General features: G+C 43.6%; 1 long non-coding RNA gene across 1 annotated transcript in view; it reads right to left on the minus strand.

Moving 5' to 3' along the window:
- Window positions 1-2,945: 2,945 nt before the first annotated feature.
- The window catches only part of LOC308591792, a 97,971-nt gene continuing 77,864 nt past the window's right edge, over window positions 2,946-23,052 (minus strand). Inside the window, exon 4 of the long non-coding RNA XR_014010263.1 lies at window positions 2,946-3,178. This is a non-coding gene — a long non-coding RNA (uncharacterized lncRNA). The remainder of the gene's footprint in view (window positions 3,179-23,052) is intronic.

Below are 23,052 nucleotides of genomic sequence, written 5' to 3' on the forward strand. Positions count from 1 at the left end.
TTCACCTCCTCCCCTTTCCTCTTTTCTTTCCTTCTATTATCAACACTCTGACAACCAATGATTCACAAGCATTTGCAAATAAATCAGTTTATTTTACATATAAGGAAAGAAAGTCAAATGGTTTCCCCAACGCTTATCCGAAATTTCTGTAGTGCTTTTCATAATAACTTTCGAGCTATGTGCAATTACAGGTACATTGGGTCAGGGCAGGGGGGTAATCAACAAAGAACAGTTAAATTAATCAGCTACTCAACTCAAAGATGCTTGGAAAAGAAAGGTCTTGATCAACCTTCAAAGAGAGATAACTGAGTACTGGAGTCTTTGAAGTAAAGTGTACCTTTGAGCTTGTGCAAAATGTCTTTTCTTATTTAATGAGTCATTACAATCACGTACAATCCTGATGTTGGATTCAAACTAAGGGCTTGTCCATACTTCCACTTGTGCTGTGCCTAGAAAGTATGGGTCCGAGTGGTTTTCCGCTTGAGTACACTTTCTAGGCATGGATCCTAATGGTTTTCCTTTATCACTACTGCTTTCCAAGGGAAAACTCACTCTATAGTGATAGATCAGAACAACTGGCAATCTGGGGAAAACCCAAATTGCTGTTTGCTCCGACTGAGTGCTAAAGAGCAGTTTTCCCCAGGGGCAATGCACTGGGACTAGAGGAAATGTGGATAAGTCCTTAGTCATGGTTAGAGTAGGCCTGTTGAATTCTATTGATCTACTTTCAGACTGATCCAACCCAATGACTGTCCTTTGTCTTCACTTCACCCTCCACCCCATCTCTAAAAGTTCAGTGGTGGGATTTTAGTGCAGGGATGAAGAACGTGTGGGCCTCCAAATGCTGTTGGATCTCCAGATGTCCCTTCCATTACCCCGGCCTTTGGACATGGTGGTTCTGCTCAAGTTAATATACAAGCTCATGAACTGCATAGTGCACAGACAGCAGTTCATATTTTGATATTATTATAGGCTGTTATGAAGCAATTGCTTGCAGCTTGCAACAGGTGAATGAGAGCCTTCAGCCATGTACAACAGTGTAGGAAGAGCAGTCCTTATACTGCAAGCAGAGACCGTCAAAGATGGGAGCTAGACTTTCCCTAACACCACCAAGTTGAGTCATAACCTCCAACCCCAGGGCAAAGAAGACTCCTGTTATAGTCAAGTCTAATGGATAAAGAGGGAGAGTTACAACTTGTTTTCTGTGACCTGGCAACCAATGGCTTACAGTGCCTTGGGACATAGAGTTTTGCTGGGCAAATGCTAATATGTGGAGAGAGAGAGATGAGGTTGATAGCATAGAGTTCGAAACCTGAGCAGTGAGCATCTAGTTCTCTTGTTACCTTGTTTTTCTTTTATTTGTGACCAATTTCACTGGTGCACAATTTGCACACATGATTTATCCCTGTTTTATAAGACAATACATCCCTTCATACCAAAAGCCCCAAGTCATTCCTGGTTCACCTGTTTCCAAATCTAGCCCTGTCTATAAGAAGAGAAACATGCTTCAGTGGGATTTAGAAATGGTTTCTTAACATGATCCTCATCACTGCTAGTTTTATAAATGATGTTTTCTCTCTAATACAGATCACAATTAGCATTCCAAAGATTCAAGTGAAATTAGAGATGGGCAAGTCTGTCAACTTTGGTTTCTCAGCTTTCTTAAGTTCAGTTGTCCACATTTCCACTTCAGCTTTTTTTTAAGTCCTCAAGGAAATTTATCAACAGTTGAATGTGAATATGCACCATTTTGCAAACACTGTTTCATATGCAATTTTGTATGCATCTTTGCAAACCAATTTCCCCTTCTATAATCCATTTATTTGTATCTTGTGTGCATCTTCACCAATATATGGATTTTGTGCACACTTTGCCCTAGTAGTGTATGCATTTCTGTGCACATTAACTGACTGGAAAAGTCAAAGAAGTGCAAATTTCTAAGGAAGACTTTCAGTATTGTTTTGGAAGGTACAAATAAGGTAGACTTGCTTTTAAATGTGAATTAAATTTAATTTCTCCTCCATTCTTACCTGGAAGGATGGGCAGTCCTAATGGTTCACTGTAGTCATGAAGGGTCACATGAATCTGTCACTTTATTTTAATTTAATTTTACTAAGGAATTTACCTCTCATTTTCACAGCATTACACTAGCTTCAGAAAGCTACTTGTTTTCTTTTGAGGAAGTCTCTGGCTTGTAACAGAATAACTGCTTCCAAGAGTGATACCTTTCATTGGAAAGGTATAAAAAGAACATTGCTTGTAATATAAAAGATCAAAAGGTGTTTCAATTTATTTTATTGCCAAAGCAAACAAAAAAAAAAAAACCACCACTAACTTGGCTGCAAGGCCAGCTTGGTTGAAGAAATTGGCATATTTAGAAAATTTTAGGATTGTTGGAACTATTAAATTCATGACTTGCAGCAAATTAGACTGCTTTAAATGAGTATTGGACAAATGGATAGAAGATAAAGCGATTATCCCTCAAAAGTAGTATCAGTGGCGTAGCGTGGGGGGGCAACATCTGGGGGGGCGCGAGTCCAGAGGGAAGGGACAAGTTCCTTCCTCCGCCGGGCTCCCCGCCGCCACCGCCAGCCTTGCACCCTAGCGCGCGCGCCCCCCGCCGTCGCTGTGGCTGCGCTCCGCTCACTGCTCACAGGAGGAGCAGCCGCTGCAGCAGCGCCGACGCCGCCACCGACGCCTGGCCAGGCACGGGCAGCCTCTGCACCCTGCCGCCGCCGCCATCCCCTCGGCCCAGCCACAGGCGGCGGCTGCTTCTGCCTCCATCCTCCTCCGGGCAAGCAGCGTTGTTTGCGCGGCAGCGCCAGCGGCAACTCGCAGGTTAGGGGTTGGGGGGGCGCAAATTACTTGCCTTGCCCCGGGTTAGGGGGCGCAAATTACTTGCGTTGCCCCGGGTGCTGACAACTCACGCTACGCCGCTGAGTAGTATGCTTCTGTGTACCAGTTGCAGGGAACCATAAGAGGGGAGAGGGCTTTTGCACTTTGGGTCCTTCTTGCAGGCTTCCCATAAGCACCTGCTGGGCCATTGTGAGAGCAGGATGCAACACTAAATGGACCTTCTATAAGGATCTCCTCTTGGATCTCTGTGTGATTTGCAGCAGATTGGCAAGGACTGTTGACTCCCATTGTTCTTCAAGACACCCAAAATATTCTGATCCTCCTGAAATCCAAAAGAATACATGCTGTGTAAACAGATATATTCTATCATGTCGAAACACTTGAGGAATTTTACCTTTGCAAATTCTGATACAAACTGACCTATCTGAAGCTCCTGGATTCTACAGATCAAAACTTTGTTTTCATCAGCTTTCACATGCAATGTGATGTAGATTTTGGTTTAAAAAACAATCAAAATCCTTTTTTATATATAAAAGATGTTTGTTTTGAGAGGAAAATGTTTAAAAATGTATTTTTGATAGTATAGAAATGTACACGTTCATGCAGATTTTAAAAGTGTAGATTAATACAGAAATGAGATGGAACGGAAGAATGGCTCAATGCATCTGAAAGTGACACATCAGAAATAGACTGATTTGTCCATCCATAGTCTCATACAGTGGTACCTCAGGTTAAGTACTTACTTCGTTCCGGAGGTCTGTACTTAACCTGAAACTGTTCTTAACCTGAAGCACCACTTTAGCTAATGGGGCCTCCTGCTGCCGCCGCGCCGCCAGAGCACGATTTCTGTTCTCATCCTGAAGCAAAGTTCTTAACCTGAAGCACTATTTATGGGTTAGCGGAGTCTGTAACCTGAAGCGTATGTAACCTGAAGCGTATTTAACCAGAGGTACTACTGTATTTGTATGAACAGATGAACATCTTAAATGTCACTGTCCTTATACAAGATAAAAAAAGCTCTTCCATGATGGATCCAACCCAGTTATGAATTATGTGTGCACACATACATATCTTTCTGGCCAGCTATAAAAGGGAAAAGCAAAGGGTTTTTTAAACAAACAAACACCATCTTTATTCCATGCAGTCTCTTAGTAAACCAGTTAAAATGTACACCATTCTTGTAAACTTTAAGAGCCTTCTTTCAAATGATTTGGCAATGATTAATATTATTCAGCTTGTGAAGTCCAGGGAATCATTAACATGTGGCTGCAGCCTTTGAAGCCTCTTAATTGTGTGAAGACAGATGCATTAAACAATTACCTAAATTCTCCAAAAGCCAAGCAACAAAGGAAACTGAATGACATAATCCCCGAGGGAATCATATTTTTCTATCAAGAGGGAAGGCTGTCTCTTAAAGTTTTGGCAAAAAAAAGATCAGGATACTCAGCTGTCAATTTCTTCTCACATTTACTCTGAATGAGCACAATCCATCCATCAGTGCTTAAAGAGTTTTCTAACAGTACATTGACCTTGAATGCAGCATATTGATTTTCAGTAACGCATCACAAATAGGGTCGTTACCAAGTCATCCAGCAGTGGATGTGATTGGGAACAGATTTCTGAAATTCCAATACCGTACCACCCTGCCTCCGATGATGGATCATCCTATTCTACCCTATCAATCCTTACCTAGCTCTAAAAAATGTGACACCTGCATCAAATTTATCATTTTATGTATCTTATATTTATATATATGCAATACATACGTGAGGCAAAAACAAAGCTGATTCAAATGGGGTTTCTCCAACATCTTTGGGCCTCTGAGATTTGTTTACAGTGGCATTTATTTATGGAAGCACTTTGCTTTGGGAGGGGGGGGAAGGTAAAAATGTTGGGTTGTGACAGAGACACAGATGTGAGCACTATAGGGAATTAATGCTGCAGCGAGGGTTGAGCAATAGATAAACCCAGTCTAGGTTTTATGCTTTCAGAGGTTAACACTAGATCAATTTGGGTGATTGTTTCTTAGATTGCATTGGACAAATAGACACTCACACGAAGGTGGTTAATAGTAAAATGGCAAAGAAAAACAAATGGAAATTAACTGATGTTAAACCTACAGGGGCGATCCATTCATCATTTACACTGTTGGAAATTCATATAAGTCAGTAGGGCTACTCCAGCATAAGCACACACACATATTCCAAAATCAACCCGGGACATACTCAGTGTTCTGGCTTCAGTATATTATTTGGAAGAAAGTTTTCATAGTATATAGTTTAACTTTTTGTGCAGTCTGGTGTACATTTTATTTTTTTTATATGCTGAGTGCTTGGTTAGGATTATGGGTTTTCTTTGTTATAAGGAAGTGTGTTAGAAATATATAACAACTTCCGGTTCACTGTGGAGGCTCCTAGTGTAGCCAATATTTTTATGAGGAATTTTGATTTGGAACACATTGTGCATAATAATCCATATAGTGCATACGTTTTGTTTTACGGCCAATACATAGATGATTTTATTTTTATATTTTCTGAGGATATTTTTGAATCTTTTAACCATTGGATAAATAGTCTGAGTCCATATTTGACTTTTGAAGGAACATCGAGTCCACACTCCCTACCTTTTTAATACCTAGAAATTTATGTGGATCAATCTAGAATTAAAGTCCGTCCTTATAAGAAAAGCACGGATAGAAATTCTTTATTACATTATAGTTCAAATCATCCCAAACACCTCCGTGACAATCTTCCTTTAGGTCAATTCCTAAGATTAAAACAGAATTCATCAGACCCACAGGACTTTAAAGCCCATTCAAAAATACTTTCTGCATCTTTGTTAAAACGAGGCTATCCAAATTATGTAATTAAGGGAGAGGTCCACTCTTCTTACATCCTGTTCACACGGTAGCACAAGATCCACGCACATTTATGCTTCTCTAGAGTACAACCATATGACTTTTGAGATTGAGAAAATTATAAGGCGGCATTGGCATATTCTTAAGGACATCCCTGGATGTGATATGATTCCCCTTTTCGCCAAACATTGCACAAAATCATTAAGAGATAAACTGGTGCACACAGATTTAAAATCTACACCCACACAACATACTCTATCTAATCCTCCACATGGCTTTTTCAGATGTGGTCATTGTACCACCTGTAAATACTCACTGCATGTAAAAGAATTTACCAACAAAGAAGGTTTTAAGTTTGTTTTACAGGCATTTGCTACATGTGCAACTCCACGTGTAATTTATGTGATTAGATGTCCTTGTGGATTGTTATATGTAGGTCATACTCTTAGACCTATTAAAGTAAGAATATCAGAGTGTCGGTCTAGGATTAGGAACAATGTAATTGATGCTCCTTTAGTACAACATTTTATTCAAGCATCCCATTTGGATGAAGATATGACATTTTTCGTAATTTGGGTATATCTTGGTCCTGTAGAATGAGCAAAGAAAATTCTTATGCAGAAAGAAGCTAGATTTATTTTTCTACTTGACTCTTTGCATCCCTCAGGTTTGAATAATGAAATTGATAGTTGCTTTCTATGAGTCATTACAAATGCCTGTATGTATAACACCTATGTATGGATAGAGTTTGTTTTACATTCGTTGTTTTAAAGGGATCACTTTAAGAAGAAAACCTTACAGCTGCAGATTGCTGTCACCTGTAACTAAAATCAATGCTGCGCCTTTCTATATAATCTTACATTGTAACAGTTGTTGTTCACTGCAGAAACCATTATGGTATGAGTTCTATTATTTTGATACTTCATATATGGTATGTATTTCTATAGCACAATTGTTTATATAATTTCAATTTGTTAAAATATGTTGAATTACGACATTATATTCATTTATATTGCTTAGAATATGTACAACTGATGAAGCCCAGGAGAGCGAGTTCCATGACTTTGAAATACTACATATGAACATGTACCACTGATGAAGCCCATGAGAGTGGAACAAGACATTATTCCGGAAATCCTTGTCAACTCTGTGGAACTGTAGCAGGCTCCAATTTGGACTTTATGAACATTGGTGGAACAGAAACTAGCAGACATTTGGTCTTTATGAATGATCTGATCTATTGGGACTTCCGTCTATATTATTGCACTTTATGTGTTGTTTATGTGCAAGATAAACATTTGATATTGTGATAAGAATATATAGAAGAGTATTGTTTATGTGAAGGCACAGCTGGTTACGTCTTGTGTGTTTGTCGAATGTATTTCACATAACGCAAGGTTTGATGTTGTTTTGAGAACAGCCATCGCTGCAGCTGTGTCCCGAACGTGTACTGTAGTATTTATTTATTTGGCCATGCCCCCCTGGCTGACCATATTGGTCGACAAAAGGAGTGAACCAGCCGGGGACTCTCTAATGGTGCGGGGGCTAGCCACACACCCTGCCGGTCAGGCAACTCAGGAAGTCAAACTAGCTTCCCCTTTAAAATGAGAAATTATCTAATCCACACTTCTCAAATTAATATTTGAACCAAAACATAAAATAATACAAAAATGCTGGCAAATTTTCATGATGGCTGTTGGTGTTTTAAAGTTACAAATTGCTAAAGAAATGTGGAAGACTGGGGGGGGGATGAAACTTGGAGAACTGAAATTGACAGATCCCTACCCAGTCCTATACAGTCTCTTATGCCAGGAGCTGACCTGCAGGCTGAGAAGCATGTCTGCTAGTGAAGAGGACCTACCAAGCTGACTGTCTCCTCTCCACCCTTTCCCCATGCAGCACCTCTGGAACCTGACATTGTGTCTGTCTTTAACTGCACACTACTGAGCTCTGGATACCGTCCCTCCAGAACTTTTTGGCCTACCTGTTTGCACCCTCAGATGAAGATTTGGTCTCTTCTCACTTTGACCCTGTTCACCACTTTACTTAGGAGAAAAGTCCTAGCTCAAAGGTAGGTGATATACCTGCAAAGATCCCCGTTTCATTCCCTGACACCTCAGGTACTGCTAGAAAAGAGCCCTCTCTGAAACCCTGGAGAGCTAATACCAGTCAATACCAGTACCAGACAATACTAGGCTTTGATGGGCCAATGGTCTGATTCTTGAGTGATATGTTTATATGTTAAGATGCCACCTGCACCTCCCACCAAATCAGTTTTCTCAGCAAAGGAAGACTGAATTATACCCTAAAACAGAGAAGTTAGTAGTGGGAATATGCATATTCCAAATTTGGGTGAGGTTTGACACAATGGCCCCCACCATCTACCACTGACTAATTTAGGTGGTTTCCAGAAAGGCCTATCCCAAAAAAGCTTAAAACACCCCAGTGTAGGTACCCTGGATGTATATCACCACTTTGCAAATGGGGTTCATGTTATATTTGATGTACAGTGGTGCCTCGCAAGACGAAATTAATTCGTTCCGCAAGTTTTTTCTTCTTGCGAGTTTTTCGTCTTGCGAAGCACGGTTTCCCATAGGAATGCATTGAAAATCAATTAATGCGTTCCTAGGGAAACCGCCTTCAGACCAGGTCCGGGGACAGTCTGTCCCCCGACCTCTTCTGAAGGCTGGGGGGGGGACAAGGGCTTTTCTTCCCACCCCCAGCCTTCAGAAGGCTGTTCTGAAGGCTGGTGGTGGGAAGAAAAGCCCTTCTTCCCACCTCCCGCCCCGCAAGCTCCGGGGACAGGAGGGCTTTGCTGCCGACCGCCAGCATTTTAAAAGCCCCTGCTGTCCCGGGGCGATTTTAAAATGCTGGCAGGCGGGAGCGAAGTCTCTGCTGTCCCGGGGAGATTTTAAAATGCTGGGGGTCGGGAGCGAACGCTGCCGACCCCCAGCATTTTAAAATCTCCCCGGGACAGCAGAGAAGCAGCCCCCTGCGACCCTCTCCCGGCTGGAGAGGTGACGTGCGCCTATGGCAGGAGCCTCCATAGGCGCGCGTCACCTCTCCAGCTGGGAGAGCGCGCGCGGGGCTAAAGCAGCCCCCTGCGACCCTCTCCCAGCTGGAGAGGTGACGCGCGCCTATGGCAGGAGCCTCCATAGGCGCGGGTCACCTCTCCAGCTGGGAGAGCGCGCGGGGGGCTAAAGCAGCCCCCTGCGACCCTCCCCCGGCTGGAGAGGTGACGCACGCCTATGGCAGGAGCCTCCATAGGCGCGCGTCACCTCTCCAGCTGGGAGAGCACGCGCGGGGCTAAAGCAGCCCCCTGCGACCCTCTCCCGGCTGGAGAGGTGACGCGCGCCTATGGCAGGAGCCTCCATAGGCATGCGTCACCTCTCCAGCTGGGAGAGCGCGCGCAGGGCTAAAGCAGCCCCCTGCGACCCTCCCCCGGCTGGAGAGGTGACGCGCGCCTATGGCAGGAGCCTCCATAGGCGCGGGTCACCTCTCCAGCTGGGAGAGCGCGCGCGGGGCTAAAGCAGCCCCCTGCGACCCTCCCCCGGCTGGAGAGGTGACGCGCACCTATGGCAGGAGCCTCCATAGGCATGCGTCACCTCTCCAGCTGGGAGAGTGCACGCGGGGCTAAAGCAGCCCCCTGCGACCCTCCCCCGGCTGGAGAGGTGACGCGCGCCTATGGCAGGAGCCTCCATAGGCGCGCGTCACCTCTCCAGCTGGGAGAGCGGCCGCGGGGCTAAAGCAGCCCCCTGCGACCCTCTCCCGGCTGGAGAGGTGACGTGCGCCTATGGCAGGAGCCCGCCAGCATTTTAAAATCTCCCCGGGACAGCAGAGACTTCTCTGCTGTCCCGGGGAGATTTTAAAATGCTGGGGGTCGGCAGCGAAGCGTTCGCTCCCGACCCCCAGCATTTTAAAATCTCCCCGGGACAGCAGAGACTTCGCTCCCGCCCGCCAGCATTTTAAGATCGCCCAGGGCAGCGGAGACTTCTCTGCTGTCCCGGGGAGATTTTAAAATGCTGGGGGTCGGCAGCGAACGCTTCGCTCCCGCCCGCCAGCATTTTAAGATCGCCCGGGGCAGCGGAGAAGTCTCCGCTGTCCCGGGAAGGCAGGCGGGGGGGGGAGCAAAGACTTTTGCCCCCCGCCGGCCTTCAGAAGAGGTCCAGGACCTCTTCTGAAGGCCGGCTGTGGGTGAAAGTCTTTGCTCCCGACCTCCAGCAATTTAAAACAGGTCCCCGGAGATTTCCCTATGGGCTTTCGTCTTGCGAAGCAAGCCCATAGGGAAATTCGTCTTGCGAAGCGCCTCCAAAACAGAAAACCCTTTCGTCTTGCGGGTTTTCCGTCTTGCGAGGCATTCGTCTTGCGGGGTACCACTGTACTAATTCCTGCCTGCCAAGAATAGCTATTATGAACCTCTGGTATAAAAAACTCCCATCTCTTACCAGTGGAAGAATAAGCTCGAAGTTCAGTGTAAAACCTTCCTGAAAAACATGATCATCTCAGGTCTCCATATCAATCTGATTTAATATGCCTTTCAGTGAGTTCTCACTTCAGTGGGAACAATTACCTTTGAACTCTATTAAAGCTGTTATTACCTTAGTCTAATCATCAGTTTACAGCCTGGGCGAGCCCACTGAAAAGTGATCTGAATCTAATAAAATCACACTTGGATTTAAATGGAAACCAAAAATATGTGCTGATGTCAGACCCAAGTATTCAGTGACTAGAGAGACGAGCTGGAAGCAGTAACAGAGCTGAGACTTACCTTCACCGGAGGTGTGATGTAATAATTCAGGTTTATAGTTCAATCAAGAAAACAACCTGAGGGGATTCCTTTAAAGCCCTTAAAACACTACCTTCAGCCTTCCCACGCATTTTGGAAATTAAAATCCCACGTTGGTAAAGAGAAGAACTTTTCCAGAGAGACATAAATATTGACATGGATTGGTGTGGCTAATCTCCCCTGTGTACATCTGCACGTCACTCCTTGCCTGGGAAATTCTGATCCTAGCTCTATGGAATGCTATTGACATGAGATCGCAACTGAATCTCATCTCACATGCAGAGCATGCATTAGATTTATTTGACCCATAGGAAAGAAGGTGCCAGATCTGAAGACCACCTTTTTTACTTAGGAGGCTGCCTTATACCACATCATACTATTAGTTCATTGCCTACACTGACTGGCACCAACTTTCTAGGGTTTCAGAAACAAGTCTTTCCAAGCCCTATAGGGAAATGCTTGGGATGGAATATGTGGCCTTGTGCATGCAAAAATGTGTTCTTCTACTGGACTGCTACAGCCCTTCCCCTCCCTTAATAAGGAACCCCACACCAATAGCATGGTTGGCATTTTGGAAGGAGAAGTAGGAAAGAGGAGGACAGGGCAGGGACGACACTGATCTAAAATAGAATGTCCTTATTTTCATCTGAGGAATGTTGAAAGGTATGTAGTTGGAGGAGTTGGGAGTTGTTGTTTTGAATGAGTTTCCCCCCTGTGTAGGCCTGACCTAAGAAAAAGAAAACTCTTCATTTATTTCTCTTCACATGGTATACACTTTATTAGTTTCTTTTCTCCGTGGACTCCATCTGCTTTCTTCCAGTCACTCTGCCAATGCCACCCACTCATTGCCTTGTGGGAATGACTCTGAATAAGAGTTTTTCATCGTTAAAACCAACCCTAGAAACTCAGCAGTAGTTTAGAAGATGCGAATTCCTTCAGGAATTCTTCAACAGCTAGTCCTGTTGGCAAAGCCAAAAACATAAATGTGACCCTAGTGAAGGTAGGACTTGATTCCAGATCTCCTGGAGCTCCGGTGACATGGGCTCTTTTCCTTTCAATTTGTAACTGCAAAAAGAAATTCTGGGTCTCAAATTCATATTTATCCTAAAGTAACATGACCACATGGGACCAAGTAAATCCACTCCACTCCTTGGAAAGTTACACCCTGTTGTTTGGTGTAAAAGTGCCGGTTTCATCTCAAATGAAATGCTTAGCTGGAAAGTTTAATGTGAAAATTGCTATCTGTTTCTGCCAGCCTTCAGGAGGAAAACAGTGTTTAGAACACAGATGATGCCTTGAATCTCACCTCAGCCATTTTTAACAGTTAGGCTCCCTGAGCCACAGGGAGAACTGAAGTAAGACATTAAGTCATCCTTGGAAATTACAGTGTACATCCCTTATTAAACAGCGCAGCTTCCAAGGCTGTTTGGTCGGTTTAATTAAGGCATGTGCAATGCTTTCTGATGTAAGGTACAAGAAATGACATCTCAGAAATGAGTTATGTTCCACAGTCTCTCCAAGAAAGGCTTCAAATGCTGGTCAAAGTGTGCTGTGTGACAGATTGAAGCCTTCTTTTGAAGTTGAACTTGAAAAAGGAACTTAGCAACCGACTGTATACTGTCTTGGGCCATTCTGAGTCAGTCCATCTTGCTCAGTATTGTCTACAAACACTGGCTTTCCAGAGCTCTAGGTAGGAGCCTTTCCGAGTCCTACCTGGAAATACTAGGGATTGAACATGGGACATTCTGTATGTATATCAAAATTTGCAGCTTGGCCCAATGAATAGAATGGAGAAAGTAATGGTGAGCAGACTATGTATGCAGTCCCAATCAGAGCACTTCTCAGTTGTTTGGGTGGCATCAATTGCAACACCCAGAAGTGGGAACAGCTCCCAAACAGAGAAGCATAGGACTGAGTCAGATCATTAAGTCATCTAGCTCAGCATTGTCCACAATGGCTTTCAGTGGCTCTGCAGGGTTTCAGACAGGTGATATTTCTGGCCCTACCTGGAAACGCTGGGGTGTGAACCTGGGACCTTCTGCTTGCAAGGCAGGAGTTCCAGCACTGAGCTTTCCCTAGGGGCAGCCCTGGATTTGGCGGGTCCCTGGGCAAGATGCTCTCAGTGCTCACCCTTTCTCCTCACCACTGTCACTGCTGCCCAGTTGCTTGCCCTGTCACTAAGGGCCCAATCTACACCCCTGCTGAGAGGAAGAGGAGAAACTATGTGGGGGCTTGCTGCTGCTTCTCCTGGCTCCTGTTACTGGTTGCTTATTTAAAGGGAAGAGGTGAACGTGTAGCAGCAGCAAAGATGAGTGGGAGCAGCGGCAGGGCCAGAGGGCTCCTGAAATTGGCAGAGGGCTCCCTGGCTTGGGCGTGGGCCTCAGACCAGTGATGCTACCCCCAGAGCCAGCCCTAGTCCCCCTTCACATGGTACCCTGGAAGCATATCTTTACATACTGCATTCTCAGATGTACTTCTTAAAAGAAAAGGCTTGTGTCTATCAAATGATTAGTGTTAGAGTGATTGTTTTAAAATAATTCAGGATGCATCTGAATGTATTTACATACATGATATGATCTGCCATAAACACAGCTGGAGGCAGAATGCCCATTGAAGGATATTTTTGGAAGTTCCGGGTTGATCAATTGGCACAATTATCAGATAAATAGCATAGCTTGATTGCATATTTTTTTAAAAAAGAAGGGAGTGCTGATTCATTAGAACAAGGCATCATTGCTCTCCCACCTCTGGCACAAAGACCTCCATGCTCCTTTCTTGCCCACCCTATTTTCTTCCAAGCCGCTGCTCCTATCTGCCAACAGAGTCTCATGCTGAGCTATCCCAGAAACATAAGACATTGGTACCACCATTGAGCTTCATTTTCTATATGCAGGTCTTAAAACGTAAAGGTAAAGGTACCCCTGCCCGTACGGGCCAGTCGTGACCGACTCTGGGGTTGCGCGCCCATCTCGCTTAAGAGGCCGGGGGCCAGCGCTGTCCGGAGACACTTCTGAGTCACGTGGCCAGCGTGATGAAGCTGCTGTGGCGAGCCTGCACCAGCGCAGCACACGGAAACGCCGTTTCTTCCCGCTATAAAGCGGTACCTATTTATCTACTTGCACTTAAGAGTGCTTTTGAACTGCTAGGTGGGCAGGAGCTGGGACTGAACGATGGGAGCTCACCCCGCCGTGGGGATTCGAACCGCCGACCATACGATTGGCAAGTCCTAGGCGCTGAGGTTTTACCCACAGCGCCACCCGCGTCTCCCATATGCAGGTCTTACTTTGCTTTAAACCCAGGCATTTTAGCTGGATTGTTGATTCGGCAATACAACAGGAACTTTGGAAGTTGCCTTAGACCAAGTAAGACCTTGATCCATCTCTTTAAGTATTGTCCACACAGTATTGCCTCTCCCAGCCCTACCTGGACTGGACCTTAGCAGATGCTCTACCACTGAGCTACAGCCCATCCCTATGGTAGAACTACAAAATGCTGATCTGACTGATACGGTCAACCAGAGGAATTCATTTAACAACTCCATTTGGAAAGGGATATGCTATGGATGTGCCTGCAGAGCTTTAGAGAGCTATAAATGCATCAGCTGGGTCTTCTGTTTGGATATTTTGTGTATGTGAGTGAAAATACAGGCCTGAAACTAAGTTGCCCGTCTTCTATAAAGCAGGACAGAATCTGGAATTACGATGTTATCTGAATCCCTTATTTAAAGCCCTGAAGACTTGTGGCATGGAGCATATAACCCCTCCACTCATCTGCTTTTCAGGAGGAATTGTAGGAATTTAAACTATAAGCGAATCTGCATATGGGATCTGGGTATCGACTCTCCAATTGCATCCTATGTCCGTCCCTCCCATCCCCCTCCTTGAAGAAGTATATGCTATCATTAGCTGCTATCTGGAATTGACAGTAGAGTAATTTGAACTTTGCCTCCCACGGGCCTTCTCCTTTAGTTCCTGCTCTAGGAATAAGGTGTGTATTGATTAGATATCAGGCTGTAATTGGGCTCCAGTCTCTCGAGCTCAAGATATATGATGGAGATGACAGGAAACAGATACCCTGTTGCTTCTTGTAAATAGTCTGGTTGAACAAAATGGTTTGTAACCTCTTCGGTGCCGTGGTCTTTTATTTTATTACCCAATTATGACTGCTGTATCATTGCATGTGCTGGCTTTTTGGGGGGCAAAGGGAGGCGTGAATGGAGAACGTCTTTTGCTAAGGAGACAAAATAAGTTTAAATGGACTCCAATTGCCCTAGTGGGAACCCTGAATAATGATCAAATGGGTCATAGCTCAGAGTTGTTACATCACCGAGCATGCCAAAAATGTAAAATTACAAAGCTTACATCCACAAATCAGTGCCCATCGACAAAGAGCACAGAATGAAGAGTTCCCTGCTGTTGGCAAAAATAAAAGCTTCCCAGGATCAATAGCAGTGAGAATTCAAAAGTAGGAATATTTGTGTGAAGAAAGCATTGAAGGGGAAAAATAAGAAGAGGGAGGCAATGCCAGTCTTCATTTATTTTTATTTGTGCACAATTCAGAATCACACTTCCACACCAACTTTATCTTCTTTTTAAGAAGCAGAAACTGGGAGCATTTACTTATTTTACATACACTCTACACCAAGCCATCAACAGCTATGTTGTCTTATTAGGGTGGCTAAGAAATTCAGACAAATAAATGGTCAAAATACACAAAATAAAAACTGCGAGACCACAGCCCCAGCAATCCAAGGAACAGAAATTTGGTTGTTCTTTAAATTAACCATATATAAAAAGGCTGGAAAAGCACAAGTGCGAAATCAGGAAGTAGGATAAGTGGACTGGCGTGTCTTGAGAAGAGGGCGTGGCTGGCTGGCTACAACATTTGGTTGGAAGTCCCACTTGCAAACAACCATCTGACACAATGTACTGTTGGCAGCTTCAATTTTAATATAAGGCTTCTTCCCCCATCATACTTTCTGGAAAGCTGGGAAGTATGAGGTGCTGTGAACATGTTTACATCACAGCAGCATGATACTATTCAGGTTTGGTGGTAGGAGAAATCATTGAACAAGATGCCCTCAATAAACCTCTCACCACCATCATGGCCGCCTCTTGCTCCTCACTGCTGTCACCAATTAGGAACAGAGGAAGTTGCCTTGCACTGAGTCAAACCATTGGTCAGTGTAGCTTAGTACCATATTGTCAACAAGTCTGCTTGGTGACAGTGAAGTGCTGTTTCCATTGCATCCCTGCCTGGTGGAGCTTTCTTGTTGTTGTTGTTGTTTAGTTGTTTAGTCGTGTCCGACTCTTCGTGACCCCATGGACCAGAGCACGCCAGGCACTTCTGTCTTCCACTGCCTCCCGCAGTTTAGTCAAACTCATGCTGGTAGCTTCGAGAGCACTATCCAAACATCTCGTCCTCTGTCATCCCCTTCTCCTTGTGCCGTCCATCTTTCCCAACATCAGGGTCTTTTCCAGGGAGTCTTCTCTTCTCATGAGGTGGCCAAAGTATTGGAGTCTCAGCTTCAGGATCTGTCCTTCCAGTGGGCACTCAGGGCTGATTTCCTTAAGAATAGATAGGTTTGATCTTCTTGCAGTCCATGGGACTCTCAAGAGGCTCCTCCAGCACCATAATTCAAAAGCATCAATTCTTCGGCGATCAGCCTTCTTTATGGTCCAGCTCTCACTTCCATACATCACTACTGGGAAAACTATAGCTTTATGGTCCAGCTCTCACTTCCATACATCACTACTGGGAAAACTATAGCTTTAACTATAAGGACCTTTGTTGGCAAGGTAATGTCTCTGCTTCTTAAGATGCTGTCTAGGTTTGTCATTGCTTTTCTCCCAAGAAGCAAGTGTCTTTTAATTTTGTGGCTGCTGTCACCATCTGCAGTAATCATGGAGCCCAAGAAAGTAAAATCTCTCACTGACTCCATTTCTTCCCCTTCTATTTGCCAGGAGGTGATGGGACCAGTGCCGTAACTTTTTAAAGTGATCTGCTTTAAGGGGCCCTAAGAAGTGAAAAGTGGTATATAATACATTTTTAAAAATAAATATAGCTCTCCTGCCTTTGCAGCTACTTCTCTACCCAATATATATTTAGATTCATGCTCTCTGCATCAATCCAAGGCTGGATGTGCTGAAAAATCAGACTGCAGGATGACGCCAAGGATATAACTTAGACTTCAGTGTGTTCTCAGCCCACTAAACACTGGTGTTTCAGATACAAAGAAAAGACATATATCTCAAATTTATATGACACCCAGGCCTGGAAATGTTAAGAGCAGATTCTGACTTCAGGCCAACATTCCCCAAATCTAAAGGAAATGTAGTTTTTACCATTAGCAAGAGACTTGGAAAGACACTTGAAATGCATAAAGCTCTCCATCTCCCAAGAAGCAAGCAACAGACACGGATTTATTTTCTAATCCATTTCTTTCCTTTCTTTTTTTGCCCCTTAAAAAAAAATCCAGAAAGGACAATTATTTTGTCCTGGTCAGTGATTTATTGAGGACATTCAGAAGAAAAAGGGAACAGAGTGATGTGGCTTGAATACATCATATATATATATTTATGGAGGTGGAAAAACCCATACACCCATACAAGCACTTTGGGGTGGAGGAGCTACCAAATGTTTGAAACCAGGGAATGAAAAGCTTTCCCCATTTTTCTGTGGATCACACAAATTGTCATCATAAAAGTGGTACAATATTTATTTATTTATTTATTTATTTGCATTACAATACAATTTATAACCAGGGGACGTGGGTGGCGCTGTGGGTAAAACCTCAGTGCCTAGGACTTGCTGATCGCAAGGTCGGCAGTTCGAATCCCTGCGGCGGGATGAGCTCCCATCGTTCAGTCCCAGCTCCTGCCCACCTAGCAGTTCGAAAGCACCCCTAAGTGCAAGTAGATAAATAGGTACTGCTTTATAGTGGGAAGGTAAACGGCGTTTCCGTGTGTGGCGCTGGTGCTGGCTCACCAGATGCCGCTTAGTCACACTGGCCACGTGACCCGGAAGTGTCTCCAGACAGCGCTGGCTCCCGGCCTCTTGAGCGAGATGAGCACGCAACCCTAGAGTCAGACACGACTGGCCCGTACGGGCAGGGGTACCTTTACCTTTTACAATTTATAACCAGCATTATCCTCTCCAAATGGAGACACTCAGTGTGGTTAATGGAATCATATGAAAAGTAATCCCATTGTTAAATTGCAATGGATATCACGAAATAATATCGCACTAAAGCCAAAAACAACGTAAAATGAAACCAGGACAGTGAGAACTAAGATATTTGATTCAGTTCTCATTCATTGGCAAATCTGTCTAATTCGCTCATTCTGAAACAATATGCAAACTGAAACACAGTCATCCCTTTGAAATGCACAGTATTGTGAAATTAAGATTGGGAAAATGAGAAACCAAACAAAATGGTAGGACTGCAAAAGGAACTGATAGCCCATTTGTCAGAAAAGTCAGGTTAATTTCAAAGAAAAATATTGAACCAAATAAATATTTTCCCCAATCATTTTCCTAAGCATGGTAAGTAGTGCAAGGGAAAGAGTCTATCTGCCTTCTCTGCTCAGACAGCATACCTGCCCTACATTTGGAACCACTTGCTGAGTACCTCGAAATGGGAAATATTAACAAGCTTTCCTGTATGCATAGGCCCAGTTCTCATACGGTTGATTTCCTAGATAAGATCTGGGAATCCAGGCCCAGCCGTAGGGCAGAGTGAAGCATCCCCCTCAGATGGGAGATGTTGAGGGGCTGAAAGTGGACAGGGCTTTGTGAGCCCCACATTCTCTACTACACCCCATCAGCTAGCCTACTCTCCTCCAATTTGATGGAGGAATCTGTCTCATAGCTAGTGTTCAAGTAAAATTCAATTGCCAGTCTGGTTCACTGTTGTACATGGAATGAGGGAGGCGCCATCTTGTCTTGGTGGGAAAATCTGGCCCATGGGCCTAATTTGACCTGCCAGGACTTCCCATTTGGCTTGCAAGATCATTTTGGCTAAGCCACACCCACCTGCTCTACTTTGGATATCATAGGTATGGGGGGGGGGGCTTGTGTGCCCATCAGTTGACCCTGTTCCTCACCCCTGCCTTAGATTGCACCCTATAATTCAACTCTCACTCTGAATTGCAGGATGTGATAGTGGGGACATTAAAGTCCACTTCCGTTTGTACACATGGGATTGTTGTCTGAACAGGGCCAACATTACACTGCATTTGCTGTGTTTCATCTACTGTTCTATTCCCTAGTCATCTTAGTTGGGGAATTTTTCATCCTTGTAGACCACTTTGGATTTTGCTGTCTTGAAGCCTTCAGTGCTGTTGGAAGCTTACTTACTCCGTCAATGAGGCTTATGAATAAGAATGGAACAATAGAATATAGTCACTATCCGCTGGCTATAAGATGATATGCTTGAACCTGTTGGGCTTGTTTCCAGTAAGGACCAACCGCTGGAGGAAAATTTTCCCTGAACAAGGCCTTTCTTTAGGAGAAACCCAAGTGTGACATCTGCTTAATCGAGATGTCTCCCAGGGAACCAACTAAATAGTCAGTGACACTAAATGGCAATGACTGCTACTTAATGGGGACAGTAATTCTGTTTAATGGAGATGTCTTGAGGTGATTTAATGTTGCTCTAGGGCTTTTGTGTGTCTTTGTGTTATGCCAGTTCTGTTTGTTTTCTCTTCTGACAACAGCACTCGGTAACTCCAGTAGTGTGATGGATGTGGCAAGTTCATCAATTGGTTCCTCATCTATCCATTCTCTAACTGTTGGCTTGCCTCTTAGAATTCCTTCAAGCATGCCCATTTCAGAGCTTCATTATCCAATAAAGATCTGGAGGCTATCACATCAAGTTTGTTATTTATCAGATATGTGGGGTCGCATTCCCACATGGGCAACTTTCCAGGAGTTACATGCCAATGGGGTGTGTGGTCAGAGTCAAAAGTAGGTGGGGCAACACACATAACTCTGGCCTTTGTACAGTAGACTAACTTCCAGCAATGCAAAGGTCAAAGGTTTATTCCAGGTTTGGGGAAACTCTGGTCTTCCAGATGTTGCTGAACTACAACTCCCAGAATCTCTGGACATTGGCCATGCTTGTTGGGGCTGGTGTGAATTGTAGTTTAGCAACATATGGAGGGCCAAATGATCCCTGTACCTGGTTTATGCAAATACTCCACCTCCATCCATCCATCCATCCAAGCAAGAGGCCTTATAATGGTTCAAGGACATATTCTGGCTAGGCAAAAGCAGCTGAGAACAGGGCCAATATAGGGAAGCCAAGGGTGTAGTGAATTTTTGTACTCTTTGGAAAGGACTTAGCATTTTTAGCTGTTATTTTCAAGGGGCACGGACAGAGTCATGGGGCATGCTCACATGCGGGATTTTATGTATTTGTTTAAATCCAGGTGTTTATGCTCAACCGGGATTTAAAACTGCATTAGCACACAGCAGATGCTGAAAAAGTACTTAGGAATCTAACACTGGCCAAGCATCCTTAGCTACATTTGTCAATTAAAAGATATAAAATCCCTGTGGTATTGTTGGGCTGCTTGTTTATTTATTTAAATGATTTATACATTGCTTAACCACAATTGTCTATAAGCAGTATACAAGAAATAAAATACAGAAAAGATAAAATTCAGTTAAAACTATAAAATCAGACTTTGGTTAGCGTGCCTGTTGGAATAAAAATAAAGTATTCAGTTAGCACTGAAAGTTCAACAGAGACGGAACCTGTCTGACTTCAGCTGGAAGGGAATTCCTCAAAACTGGCCCCGCAGTAGTGAATATGCAGCTCCTGGTGGATAAAAGCCATGCATCTGACCCATTGGGGACCACTAGCTGGGACTCACCTGAGGACCTCAGTGACTGGGGCCTTGGAAATTAATATGCTTGGTGACTGAGTGTTCATTCAATTTATCAGACATCTAATAACATCAGTTCTCTGGGTGACTGTAAGTAAAAATAAATTAAAAATTAAAAACTGCATTTAGAATAAGACACATTTTTTTCATCTTCACAAAATGAGTTAACAGGCCTTTCACTAGCAGTCCAATAGCAGCTAATTTTCAGCTGGCTTCATTATAAAAATGCCCCTGCCATGTACCACCTGTGGTCCTCCAGATCATTCTGGATTACATTTCCAGTCATCCCTGGCCATCATTTATGCTGGCTGGGGCTTCATCCAGCTGCATTTGGAGGGTCATCAGTTCTCTGTTACTGTATAGAGAATAAGGTAGTTTTACAAGTATGAGAAATGTTTATAATGGAGAAAATTTCTAAGTTAATTAGGGCTACTTTGCAGGTTAAATTCAAGATTATTTTGGGGGCGGATAGTTTTTTCGGGGGGGGGGGAGGCATCTTCAGTTCAAATCTTTTACTAGTATAATACAGTGGTACCTCGGGTTAAGTACTTAATTCGTTCCGGAAGTCCGTTCTTAACCTGAAACTGTTCTTAACCTGAAGCACCACTTTAGCTAATGGGGCCTCCTGCTGTTGCCGCGCCGCCAGAGCACGATTTCTGTTCTCATCCTGAAGCAAAGTACTTAACCCGAGGTACTATTTCTGGGTTAGCGGAGTCTGTAACCTGAAGTGTATGTAACCTGAAGCGTATGTAACCCGAGGTACCACTGTACTGGTTACCAGTTTGTTTCTGGGCTCAATTCAAAGTGCTCACATTTGTGTTTAAAGCCTTAAACAACTTAGGCCCCCAATACCTGAAAGTCTGCAACCTTCCCTAAAGACCTTCTTCATACCCCTCAATTGTCCTGGGAAAACCGGGACATCCCTTTTTTTTTTTTTTTTTTGCATGAGAGCACAGCAGCCATTTTGGGCATCACGATCTCCCACAATCTTGCCCCACGATATCACCCTGAAATAGTGCCTATGGGGGCAGGGGTGCAATCTGATGTGACTCTTGCGGGAGTGCAGCCCCTAAAGTTGGCACCCTGTTCCTTCACCTCAACGTGATGGAGGGTGGGTAATAAATTGAAATAATAATAACACTTTCCAAATGTTGTGTTGCTTTTGGCCTGCTTTTGGCTACATTTCCACTATACATTCAAATGCATTTCAGGCTACCCTCAAGAAACCTGAGAACTCTGTTTATCCTTTACAGAGCTACAATTCCCAGCATCCTAGCCAACTACAGTTCTCATTATTCTTTTTTTTGGGGGGGGGGAGTGCTTTAAATGTACAGTGGTACCTCAGGTTAAGTACTTAATTCGTTCCAGAGGTCTGTTCTTAACCTGAAACTGTTCTTAACCTGAAGCACCACTTTAGCTAATGGGGCCTCCTGCTGCTGCACGATTTCTGTTCTCATCCTGAAGCAAAGTTCTTAACCTGAAGCACTATTTATGGGTTAGCGGAGTCTGTAACCTGAAGCGTATGTAACCTGAAGCATATGTAACCCGAGGTACCACTGTATGGTATACATGTAGCCTAGGTCTTAGGTAGTTCCTATGTCCTCTTTCACACTGCATTTTGGAAAGTGAGCAGTAGGACATGCAGAACAGGATACATTGATAAAAACCCTGTTCATGCCCTCCTTTGGCTGACTTCTTGGAAAATTCTACTGTGGTTTTTTTTTTTTTATTAAGTGACATGTAATTCTAAGTAGGAAGATATGCTCTTGACCTTCTGAAAACACTTAATCATAAAAAACCCTGATTTATTGAAATGTTCCTCACCACCAACAACCTGTAATCCTGCCAAAGTAGTCACGACCACAAAGAATGACCTACTGTGACTTTGGAAGTTGTGTCATTTATAAAAATCTGTTTATATTGGGAACTGGCTAATGAAAATATGAAGGCAGGATAGCTTGGGCTGGAACAAACTTTATGAAGAAACCATGCTTAATCATTACTGAACATTATTAGCACTTATGGTGGTTGTTTTTTAACTGGGTGGTTTTCAACTAAATTTTGCACAGAGCAGAGGCATGACATTAATGAACAGGGCTATGTTAGGTCCATTAATTCCAGTGGATCTACTCTGAGTAAAACTTAGTTGAATGCCACCATTTATTTATTTATTTATTTATTTATTTATTTATTTATTTATTTATTTATTTATATTTAGAAAAATGTGCTTATGTTATGTTCACATTTTGAAGCAAACCTACCTAAGTAGCACTTCCTGAATCAATACGCAAAGCAAAACCCAGCTATCCTCTGGTAATTCACAGTTCTCAAAATTTTGCAGTACAAAGAGTGCACAAAAATGGAAATATTTGAGAAGATTGCTTGCAAAATTGTGTATGTTAGGCAAAATGCATGCTGAAATGATGAGGATTTTTTGTGAGGATTTTTTTAAAAGAAAGACGTCACAAACTGATATGGACAATAATGGGAAAAGGGGGAAAACTGTAAGAAATTGAAATTAACATCTCTCTTTGGAGATGCTATTTGCTATAATCACTTGAATAAGTTGTAAGAGTCCATCTGGCCACCAGTAATAGAAAATGCTGAATTAGATGGACCAGTAGTCTGGTGCTAATGGTAATTCTGAAGTTTTATTGGCTAAC

This window comes from Podarcis bocagei (genome assembly GCF_964188305.1).
Source record: "Podarcis bocagei genome assembly, chromosome: 7".
Taxonomy (NCBI): Eukaryota; Metazoa; Chordata; class Lepidosauria; order Squamata; family Lacertidae; genus Podarcis; species Podarcis bocagei.